Raw genomic sequence first — 12,614 nt, forward strand, 5'->3', positions numbered from 1 at the left:
ATGTGTAACTCTCAATTACACTAGATAGACACATATGTAACTCTCAATTACACTAGACATATGTGTGTAAATTCTAGTTACACATGTTAAAAAATTGTTGTAAATGAATATTAAAGTAATACATGTATTTTTTTGTGTTTTCTTTTTGATGTCTATTTTCTGCATATATATACAAGCGTAACTTTGCATTACACATGTCATAAGGATGTGTAACCGTTACACATGCCATATGCATGTGTAACTTCTATTTACACATTCGCAATGTACTTCAATAATTTCGGGCCTAGATTTTAATAAATTTGGGCCTAGATTTAAATTTTATTGAATTATGGGCTTGACAATATGCATAAGGGTATCAAGGTCTTTTAATAATTCGGGGCCTAGATTTAAACTTGTTTTAATCAAGGGCCTCATATTATGGGTTACCCATGGGTGGGGCCTGAACATAATTTTCCCTTTCACTAATCAAGGGGATATTTCGAAAATTATCCTTTTAAAAGGTTATTGTTGCTATAAGAAATATGTATAATTTGACAATCATGTTTAAATTCGTTATGTAGGTGTTTTAAAATGCTTTTCAACGATATAAAGTTTTCGAGAAAAAAACGTGGTATCAAATAAAAGATAAATTATTTCTAAGTTTTAATAGTTATTATCCATAAGGATATAATTATAAAAAATACTTAAAATACTTCGTTTACCTCCTTATCTTAAAAATTGTGCAAACTGCAAATGGCTCAATTAACTTGAAATAGAGCGAGTATATTTTATTTTGATAAAGCCGCACAGTATTGTGACATACGGAGAACTTTTGAGCTCGGGGTGTAGTAGTGCAGCCCTGGTAATGTTCGGAAAATTATAGTCAAAGAAAATATTGTAAACAAAAACGACTCTGTGGCCCAATGGATAAGGCGCTGGTCTACGAAACCAGAGATTCTGGGTTCGATCCCCAGCAGAGTCGATTTCTCTATTTTTTTTAACTGTCTTTCCTTTTTTCTTTTTTTTCACTTTTCCGCAGCAGAATCGTTCCCTCCCCCCCCCCCCCCCCACCCCCATTTAAAGAGATACTATCACTTAAAAGAGATATTATTACCAAGTCGATTTATTAACTTCTTAAGGTTTAAGGTAACCTTATTTCCACCTTTTTGTTTTGTTTTGTTTTGTTTTGTTTTGTTTTGTGTTTGGATATTCGTATTCCCAATTTACCCATTCTTCTAACTGAATAGGTTTTCTCTTGTATTAGGGTTTTTCTTGTTCGTTTTTCCTTCTTCGAAATTAGTTATGGTACTTTAAAGCTCCTTGGCTGTTTTCATGTCTCTCCGTGTCGTTTCATGTATGTTCTATTTCATTGACAAATTGGTCGTTCTTTTCATGTATGGTCTATGTCTGTTTCCAACCTTGTTGTATTAATTGCATTCTTTTTCTTGCTTATGATTAGGTTTTGAGTTGTAGCAGCTTGACATTCACTCATTCTGTAAGGTGATTCTTGCTGCTGTTATACATATTCAAGGTTTGTCACTGTTGCTTTACTGGTTATCTTGTTTAGGGTATATGTGAGATATTTCGATGAATCTTTTCCTTTTTTTGAAGTCTGGTTTGTCATTGAAGTTAGATGTGTTATAAAAGACTTCAGTTAGAATTTTGTTCACGTTAACATTCATAACAACCAAAGCATACAAGTATAGGATCATGTTTTAAAAAGGAATATTAGAATTAAAAACAACCTTAGCGGAGTTTATGAGTTATGAACACCAATAGAAGTATGAAAAACCAACCTTCGAGTTAGGATGAAGTCTTCTCTTCTCTCTCACTGTTTGTAGTAAAAACGGAATACTAGAATGTTGCAGGTATTGACAAGAAGAGGGACTCCCTCTTTATATACTATCTCCAAATCCCTGCCCATTACTGGATGGTGGGGGTGAAAACGGGGCTACAACCACCATTATAAGCTGCCAACACACCAACCAGTTCAAAACGTGTTCTAGTCAGTTTCATCCAACTCTCAAATTACCTGTGTGACTTTTTAAAACATATATCATTGGGGTGAATTTTAAAAATCAAGCATTCCAGTTTGTCAAACTCTTATATTCGTAGAGATGTTTGTGCATATGCTAACCGATATGTTTATCAATCTCTTTGCACTCTACTTAAATGTATGTGTAGTCGATTTTATAATGTGGTTAATGTATAAGATTTTAAAGCTCTTTGCTGCTTGATATTCAATATGTTTAGTCTGATATGTTAATGTGTTAATGACAGCGATCTTGATTTCTGCAGAGTTGATTTGTTCAGTAATGACGATTTTCTCTAGGATCTTTTCGACCACTAGAACAATAGCTGAAAACGTGTACCTTCGTATGGAGGTTTAGCGTCTTTCCAAGGAAGTGGAGTTGTTGAAGTGTAAAGCTTGTGTGAGTAGTTTACTTTTATTTATTATATTACTTAAATCACTTATAATCTTTGTTTTTTGAACTCAAGTAATGAATTTGAGTTTGTTGTGGGCAGGGAGGAAACGCACATGCAGGTTTTACTGTTCCAAATCGTGGTTTACTTGTCGGTATTCCTTTGGCCCTCACATACTTGGCTCTAATGAATTATAAAGACAGCCACCGTCAACTGTCTTTTGAGGATTTGGAGCCAAGTGAGGAAGAAGAACGGGCGATGAACGAGTATTTTGTGAAGAAGTTAGTGAAGGAGGTTGGTTTGACACCTGAGCAAGCGTCCTCATTGGTACGCTAAGTGATGTACTGGCTGTTACTATTTTGAGCTTTTCTTGCCATGCCGTAGACAAACTGAAAAACTGGTCCTAATAATTCAGAGACACAAGTTGATGCAATTGGTCCTATTTTGAGTTTTTCTGTGTTGAATTACAAGTATTTAGCTTCTGAACTCTATATTAAAAGAACTGAAATATGAGTTGGTGTCTTTTTGATTGGAAGATTAACCAGATCATTACTATCTTTATCATTGATACTGCTAAGTGCGTTTGCTTGATCTTTTTTGCCCATCTTTCCTATTCCCTTGCCTTGCTGCATCATATTTGGTGCTCCTGTCCGACCCAACTGCTGATGCTAAATGTTTATTCCACGCCTTTCTTACCGTGCTTCATTGAGAGTTTGGAACACATTAACCACTATTATACGATCGACTTAAGTACAGCGCAAAGAGATTAATTGACGCCGACGTATGCACAAACATCTGTACATCACATGAATCTAGTTGCTTTAGAAAAATGAATTCTTAGGACAAACGATTCCTTAGCGAAGGATAAAACGGCTCTAATTTGAGAAATATGTCCTCTCTTCTATGTATCGTTGGATATTGTTCGAGATTACAGCAAGTTTGCTTTAAGACGGTAATGGGCTATCCACATTGTGGTCACCTGGGCTTTTTCCTTTTTTTTTTGAAATACAAATGTGAAAACTACATTTTAGAATTCTTCCCACTGTGAAACCCACCGTCCAAAAACCTCACGGGCGCACCCATTTATTTAGAAAAAATTATTAGGAGACCCATTATTTTTAAATAGAAAAAGATACGGGGAGAGGCGAGAATAAATTAGAAGATGTAGATTTCGTTTCAAATTGTGATTCTCTCCAAGTTCCAGAGATTCCAACTTTTGATTCTCATCAGTTTTTCTCTTCTTCGTTCAAATTTAGTTCAGTCTGATTCGACTTTTTGTTTTTAGGTTTTGGTTTTGATTTGGAATTTTCGATACCAGGCTTTAGATCTCAATTATGATTGGAGAAATTTTGAAGAAGCAACATTAAAAGAATTGATCATAAACTCTTCCAATGGTGAGTAAGGATCTTGTTTGAGAAACAGTTGATACGAGTGCGTGATTCAGACAGAATTGTAGTCGCAGTTGAAATTATAGGAAATGGGTTTTGTTTGAGCTTTACTCTGAGAACAAGAAGATGATTCTGTGAGATGGTGTTGTTGTTAGTAAGGAAAATTAGAAAATGGCGGTGGTGGATGAACTGATGGTTGTCTGGGCTGGTGTTCAAAGCAGAGTGTACGGCAAAGAGGTATAGTGCCTCCATATTTCAGTCGAGAGTGCTTTGAGCTGGTGATGGCAATTACTTGGAAGGTCTTGGCTAGGGAATGGAGCAGATATTACAGTGGTGTGACTGTTGATTACAAAGAGCGATGGAAGTTTTGAATTTAGAATTGGTTGACTACTGGCACTGATGCTCGGTGATGGAAGACAAGGGTATTATGCTATCACTGTGGAGATGAATTCAAGAATGGAATGAATTAGTAATGTTGTTTTGGGAAGATCTGGTGATTACTATTTAGTACTGGTGGAATACAGTATAAGTGATTGTGCAATTTAGTTGCCAAGTTATCACCTTCGTCTCAGCTTCACTCGGTCACTTTGCGAATGCAGAGAGAGCTGCAGTGGTTTGAGGTACGTACACGTAACAGTCCAAACTTACACTAAATTGGTATAGTTGCTAGCTTGTTGTGTACATTATGAATGATGTTACCTTTTGACCAGGTCGTTGAAAATATTACCCTACCAATCCACTAAACTTACACTAAGGGAATCTTCCATACTAACATTAGTGGGAAGCATAGCCAGTAGCGAATATTATTTTGAGTGGGGTTGAACAATGGAGAAGGTGAACTTGATGTTGCAGTATCTATATATGGATTTTGAGAAGAGGAAACAAGTGTAGTACATTCCTTAGCTTTTCTCAGGTACCCATGAATTTTATAACACGTATATTTTGTATGTTCTATTTTGTTACAATGCTCACAGTAAATTCGTGGATGTTTGTTACTATTGAAACCAATAAAAAAATAGACTGCATAACACGTTATGCACCTATAGTAATATCTGCATAACATGTTATGCAGCCGAGAAAATGGACGCATAACCTGTTATGCATCCGAAAATATGACTGTATAATGCATTATGCATCGAGAAAATTGTTGCATAATATTTTATGCATCGAGAAAATAAATGCATAACCTGATATGCATCCGTAAATATGGATGCATACTGCATTATGCATCAAATTCTTTTATGTATGCACTAAAATTAACCAAAACAATGGTTACATAACTTGTTATAGATGCATAATTTGTTATGCAGTGGAGAAAATGGTTGCGTAATTCATTATGCGTCCGCATAATGTGTTATGCATCTTTTTTGGTGGCTGCATAATGGTTATGTATCAAGTTTTCGAAAATTTTACCTAAAATGATGATCACCTCCGATTTTTTCACGAAAAACAAAAATTTGATATTCTTGTTTGTACTAGTTGCATAGCTCTCTTAAAAAGATTTCCAACGATATAAAAATTGTAAAATTCCAAGGCGCGGATTTTTAGATATGTTAATCCAAGTTGTGTTACCAATTATACCCCTAATGCATAACCCTTCATGCAGATGCATAATCCGTCATACATACGTTTTTAATAATTTCAGATAATTATCGGGGTCACGGTACCCAAAATTAGTTGTGGGCCTGACAATGAGAATATTATTTATTTTGGGTCTCCTCCTAATTTTCCCAATACAAATACTATGGTAAAAAAGGAACCTTGTTTTAGGGCATGCTTAAATATTTCAGAGCATACAAATTAGTTTTGCCATCAAAGGTGACCTTACAAGAGGTATCGGTAATTTAATTACATATATACCCTTAAATCGTGATAATTACTAATCTACCCTTAATCTTAATATGAATTTCAAATCTATAATCTAAATCAATTACGTTTAAACATTTCTCGTTCTCTTCTTCTCCTTCTTTGTCAGCGTAATCTCTCGCACACGAAATTTTATTCCATCATCGATTAGTCAAAATTTTATCGTTGATCAAACTCAACTATATAATGGGTCGTATAAAGAAAAAAACAGAAGTTGGGTGATCTAAATGCTCATCTGACCCATCAATTGAAAAACTGAAGGAGCAAAAACTGAGTTGAACCACAAATCGAACCACAAATTCAACAGAATGAAGCACCAACTCCTGAAATGAGCATAAGAAAATAAGCTCTACAAACCAATCTCGTATTTTCTGTTTTTGTTTGGTATAATAGGTTTGATTAATTCGTGAAAGATTAGTGTTGTTGACGGTTACAGTAGCAGGTTCAGTTCATAATTGAGTCGGCTGTCCTGAAATTTCACCTTGAAAGTATGTATGAGCAGTTCGGCTTAACAGTTCATATCAATTTTCAGACGAACATAATTACAAATAGGAGGTGCATTTGAGTTTCATCTGATTCGATATTATTAGTTTTGAGCCGAATATTTATTGCGTAGAATTCATAAATCATACAAGTGTAGAGGTTCGGTTGGCAAGAATTTTTCAATTATTAATTCGCCCAACAACTATATGTATTTATGAATGAAATGATAGCTCTTGAGTTCAGACGATATTGGGTATTTCGGGTTAGCCGAACCTTTTGATTTACAATAAATTTTTTTACAATGGAAGCTATATAATTGGCCTAATGTTTTTAGAGATTGACACATGATACCTTTAGCTTAGTTTCGTGCATTCACTTCATCTTCGTCACTCAATTAATAAGGTTTTATACTGGTTTTAGGACCAACGTAGCTAAAAAGCGGAAGAAAATAGAGGTAACCCATTCTACTTCTAAAACTCCTGATCCTCGAGGAGGAGGCGCCAAAATATTATGAGCATAAGGTAGAGGAACTGACAAAGACTTCGTTCTTGAAGCACTTCCATAGATACAAAGTGAAGTAGTTCCAGAGATACAAAGTAAAGTAGAAGGAAGAGTTGGAGGACAATAAGGAGGAAGAGATTTTGATGGTGATGATGGTGAAACAACATGATGATAACGAAGAACCAAAACATCAACGTAATCTCCAAACATAGAAGAAACTTGCTGAACGATGGATTGAAAGTTTGCACATTCCTCATGAGTTTAACGTAATAGAACCTCGACCAGATAGTTCTTCTATTAAAGGATGAGCATGAGCCTAATCATTTGATCCACCCTTTAATGTGCAGATTTTTTTTATTTGTTTTTATTCAGGAAGATTTTATTGAATAGAAATTAAGTAGTCTCATTCTGATAGTCACGCCTAATCCAGTTTATGAAAGCTGGTTGCAAATTGTCATATATAATTTAAAAACAGGACAATTTTCCCTTGCGTTTTTTTTTTTGTAGAGTGAGCAACACTAATGTGCAGATTTGTCAAACTCTTATCTTCATATAGATATTTGTGCATATGTTGACTGATATGTTTATCAATCTCTTTGCGCTCTACTGAATGTATGTGTAGTCGATCATATAGTGTGGTTAATGTATATGATTCTAAATATCTTTGCTGCTTTATATTCAATATGTTTAGTCTGATATCCTAATGTGTTCATGATTCCTATCTTGATTTCTGCACAGTTGATTTTTCAGTAATGACGATTTTCTCTAGGATCTTTTCGACCACTAGAAAAATAGTTGAAAACACGTACCTTCGTATGGAGGTTCAGTGTCTTTCCAATGAAGTGGAATTGTTGAAGTGTAAAAATTATGAGAGTAGTTACTTTTGTTTGTTATATAAAGAGGTATATATTGGATAGTATAAAGAAAAAAAACATAAGGTAGGCGATCTAAATGCTCATCTAATCCATCAATTGAAGAACCAATTGAAGATGAAGGAGCAGAAACTGAAATTGAACCAGAAATTAAACAGAGCGAAGCACCAACTCCTCAAATGAGCATAAGAAAATAAGTTCTACAAACCCATCTCTTATTTATTGTTTTTGATTGGTATAATACATTTAGGAACAACGCAGCTAAAAAGAGGAGGAAGATGGAGGTAACCCCTTCTACTTCTAAAACTCCCAATTCTCGAGGAGGAGGCGCCAAAATATTATGAGCAGAAGGTAGAGGAACTGAAAAAAACATCGTTCTAGATATACGTGAACCACTTCCATAAATACAAAGTGAAGTAGTTCCAGAGATACAAAGTGAAGTAGAAGGAAGAGTTGGAGGACAATAAGAAGGAAGATATGTTGGTGGTAATGATGGCGAGATAAGATGAAGATAACGAAGAACCACAACATCAACATAATCCCCAGACTTAAAAGAAGCTTTTTGAACGATGGATTGAAAGTTTGCACATTCCTCATGAGTTTAACGTAATAGAACCTCGACCAGATGGTTTGTCCCATTATCTTCAGAAATATGGAGGAAATGTGTTGATTAGTTACGTCAAATCGTGCGCTAAGAGAATATATGAGACTCCTGATCAAAAAACGCGGTTCGAGTATCGAGACACCAAAGGGATTCACGATACGATTTTTATGAACAGGTTCCTGAGGTGGTTTCTTATGTACAATCCTATGCTTTATGGCATGTGACTCAATATGAACATCATGAATGTGATAGAGGGACTGCGTCCTTCTTTGCTAAGATACTTTGTCCAGAAACCTACACATTTGAGCTACCTTTTTTAGAGATGACAATCACTCCCGATAATGCCAACAAGATTATGTGCCTTAAAGTGAGGGGAGAAAGCGTGGATGATGACTATTATGACATTATTTGGGATGCGCTATGTACAAGTTGTTCAAAGAAAGACTTGGTTGGGATGAATACAGGACCGAACTAGATTTTGATCATTCTCTTAAAGATGTAAATTATGTTTAGGAAAACGGTGTGAGGAACAAGAAGATTAAGAAGATCAAGCTTACTAACTTGAAAAAGGATTTTGAAAACACAAAGGAGAAAGTAAAGAATGAGGAATTCGTAATGGACGAGATCAAAGGCAAGAAAAATGGAACTGCGTACTTACTTTATACTCTTGGCAGGGATATCTTTCCCGATCTTACTGGAAACAAGGTGAATGCTAATTATCTCCAATTAGTTAACAATCTTGCTACCATTAATAAGTACGCTTGGGAAACCTATGTACTAGCTTACCTAATCGAAAAACTTTTTATAGACTCTAGGTTGGAAAGTACAAACATTAGAGGAAACTTGACTATGCTTCATGTAATTTTCGACAATACGATATCTAGAAAAAAAAATTATAGCATCAGCGATAGGTTCGACTTATATTGGATATACACTGTCTGTCGAACACACTACTGAAAGTTAAAATTTGTCGGGTTCGGCTGACTATTACTACTTTTTTGTTTGAGCCGAACCTGACATGTTCAAGAGTTTAGTTAAAATTTCCCAAGTTCGTCTAATAGGAAATTTTCAGTTTGAGCCGAACCTGACATTGATGTTTTTGTTATTTCATTTCCTTTTTTGTTATGGATATAGGTATGGGTGTATGACCATTACCCGATTTTGGAATTAGACAAAAAACTTGAAAAGTATAAAGATTGGGTTGATACACTGCTAACTGCAGCATGGTACGTGATAGACGTATTTATATGTCTATTTTCATCTCAATTATCTATTTTGTTAGTGCTCATTTTTTTACTTATTATGGTATTTATATCTTTGTAGGTGTTTCTGGAGAAATAAGGTTTTGTGAAAAAATTGCTCGAAAAGTGACATATAAACCTCTGGAGAAAATTATTAAAGGCACCCCGAAGAAGTGTTAAAGGCATCCCAGAAATGTGTTAAAGGCACCTGGACGAATTAATAAAGGCACCCAGGAGTTTTACTATTTACAGCCCAATATTATTGTTTATAGCCCACAAATTGTTATTCGCAACTCAGGAATTGATGTGTACCCCAAACTGCTAAAGGGGCATCAAAAATGGATAAGGGGAAACCGTCATCTTCCTCATTTGAATTTGGAAAAAAAGGCGAGAACACTGGTTTTTCATGGAAGGATTTGATTTCTGGGAAACTTTTTTAAATATCCAATTACTTAATTTAGTACAAATGGACTTATTTGCTAAACAGACCTGGTATATGAGTTTGATTCGACTAACTTTGAATAAATCATTGGGAATTTGAAGAAAAAAAGGCTCGGGTTTTGTTGAGTTATTTTTAAGTAGTTTCTTGGGAGATTCAATCGGATATTTTTATTGGATTGGACTTCACTGAGTTAAATAGGCTTGATATGGTAGTTTCATTCAACTGAGGTGGGTTGGATAATTGATTTCAAGCAAAATAGAGAGGTGAATATTCTCGTTCCTATTTGACATTCTGTGATTGTATTCTTGAAAGTTAGTGTGAAAAGGGAGACAATATCCTCATACGATTCATATATGTCAATAATATGAGAGTTTTGATAAGTTTGGAACTTTTAGACGCGTAAGAGAAAAAGATAAAAAAGTGAAGAGATTGTCGGAATCTATTGGTCATGTGGTGTATATGCATATCATGTATTTGAGTCTCAGAAGGTTTATCGAGTGTTAGGGGTAGTTGCAGAGCAGAAACAACCATTGAAGAGCGATTCTGCAGCAGAAGTAGGAAGAAGAAGAAGAAGAGTTGTAAAGGACACAAGAAAATAGTCACTAAGAAGACAACGAAGAACATACACTCATCTCTAGCAACTATTATATTTTTTTCAGCGACTATTCCTTTGTAACAGTGACGTCTATAACACCATTACAACGTTACAAATTCCTGTGTTATTTATATAATTTCTTCAATAAACACTCCTTTTGAGCTATGTATTATTATTTTGAACGTGTTTTCTCCATGAAGACTTAAACCCCGTCACAGGGACAATAGAGGAAGTTATATTTCATCCCTGTGGTAATTTAATTAATTCTTTTATTACTTTTTGCATAAATATTCATTGAATTAAGATTTCTATTAATTACATGTGACTTTGTTTGATGGAGCATGATTAGTCTTAAGGATTGTTGATGCGCCATGCTTATAATATACGAGTAATATTTTGTGAAATCTACCTTTGGAAAATAACTAGAGTTGATTTTTCTTTTGGTTGAAGTGCTATTTTCTATGATTAATTTCTGAACCACTTGAACATAAAAAACACTGAAATATTTAGTCTCGGTACCTCTCAATATTGTGAAAATATTTTGTATATATTTTCCAATTTTAATATTTTCTAATATTAAGTTTTGAAACTAATCTCAACAATTCTGAGTGAACGGCATCCTTCTTACCACTATCACAACCACATCAATTTTTGGTGCCGCCGACGCGAACTTATTTTTAGGTTAAGTTTTAGATTTTATTTTGTTTCTTTTGTTATATTTTACTTTTGGTATTTTTATTTTTGGTGTGCAAATTTTGCTGGAAGTAAAAGGCGGAAAGTTCGACTTTTCTATAAGATAGCAGAAAATCCGAGATTTTCTTTTTAACCGAATAACATTTATTGTTCATGGTGACCGAATAACATGTGTAACGGGTGCATATTTGAACATGCATAATGTCTCTGACTTGAAGTTAGGACAAATGTGGTTGTTTTTATAACTTATAGGTCTAATTATGTAATGATAATGTTCTGTTACAGTTTGATAAGACAGTCAATTGGATTAAGTCAACGGATTGATAAGACAGTCAATGACGGGTCAAGATATCAACCGTTAATATTTAAAATGTTGGGTACCAAAATTAGGTGTTGGACATTTATTGGGTACCAACATTAAATAACCTTTTAATACTTGGAGTTTTTACTGCACCACTTAAATAGAAAAATGATGACTAGTCACTACTACTTATTAAGTAATAAACAATAGTAATATTATTATTTTCGAAATATCAATTAACGTAGGAAAAAAAATCAAAAAAAATAAAAAAAATCATTACTATCAGCGCCTCCATAAACATCAAATACACATGTAAATGAAGTAGTTTTATTGGAACTAATCTATCATTCTTTCTCCAAAAATGAGATATTAACGTTCATCAATGACTTTTTACTTCATTCTTCCGGTGTACACCTGATTTGAAGATATGAAATTGTCAGTTAATGTGAAGTTAATATCTAATTAAGATTAGTAGTAGCTTAGTGAGTACACATGAGTATTCTACGTGTTTTTGTATTAGTCTTATGTATGCCTAGTATATAAAGAAAGAGATGAGGAAAGAGAATTTAATCTAATGAAATAGAATCGAGTAGAAGAATGTAGAGAGAAGCTGAAAGCCATCACATACATTCAACAAAATTACTTCAAAATCTCTTTACTAATTCAATCATAAAACCAACAGAAACTGAGGCCAAACCTCCTCTTTTGGGAATCCTTCTCATCTACCTCTGGTCTCGCATCGCACTTTTCTCTCCCATCAATGATTTTTAAATTAGTCAAGCTTAATCCAACGAGTGCCATTGTCCCAAAACCTAATTGGAATTTTTTGACGTCGTCCAAACTGTCTAGCCAGTTTTTTGTTATGTTCTCATCAACTCTCTTATATCCTTCACTCATGTAGTATAAAAGTTACATTATCCCTGAGCAACTACGTACTTTTGTTAAATAAAATGGAAACAAAAATTAAAAAGCAAATAGCAGGTTAATGATAGACGCATTTATGTGTCTAATTTGTCCTCAATGTTTCGTATTGTTGGTACTCGTTTTCGTCTTTATTATGGTGTTTTGTGTATTTTTAGGTATTTTTGGAAAATAAATATTGTTAGAAAAATCGGCTCGAAAAATCACTCGGAACACCCCCGGAGGACACTTTCTATACGGAGCCCAGATTTGGCTAAGGGGCACCCCAAAAAGGCTGCTGCTATTCGCACCTCACAGCTGGTTA

The 12,614-nt window shown here is 34.5% G+C and overlaps 1 non-coding gene across 1 annotated transcript; it reads left to right on the top strand.

Moving 5' to 3' along the window:
• The first annotated feature begins 888 nt into the window (after positions 1-888).
• TRNAR-ACG lies at positions 889-961 on the top strand. Its single transcript has one exon. It is a non-coding gene; the product is annotated as a tRNA-Arg (tRNA).
• The last annotated feature ends 11,653 nt before the right edge of the window (positions 962-12,614 follow it).

This window comes from Papaver somniferum, chromosome 7 (genome assembly GCF_003573695.1).
Source record: "Papaver somniferum cultivar HN1 chromosome 7, ASM357369v1, whole genome shotgun sequence".
NCBI lineage: Eukaryota > Viridiplantae > Streptophyta > Magnoliopsida > Ranunculales > Papaveraceae > Papaver > Papaver somniferum.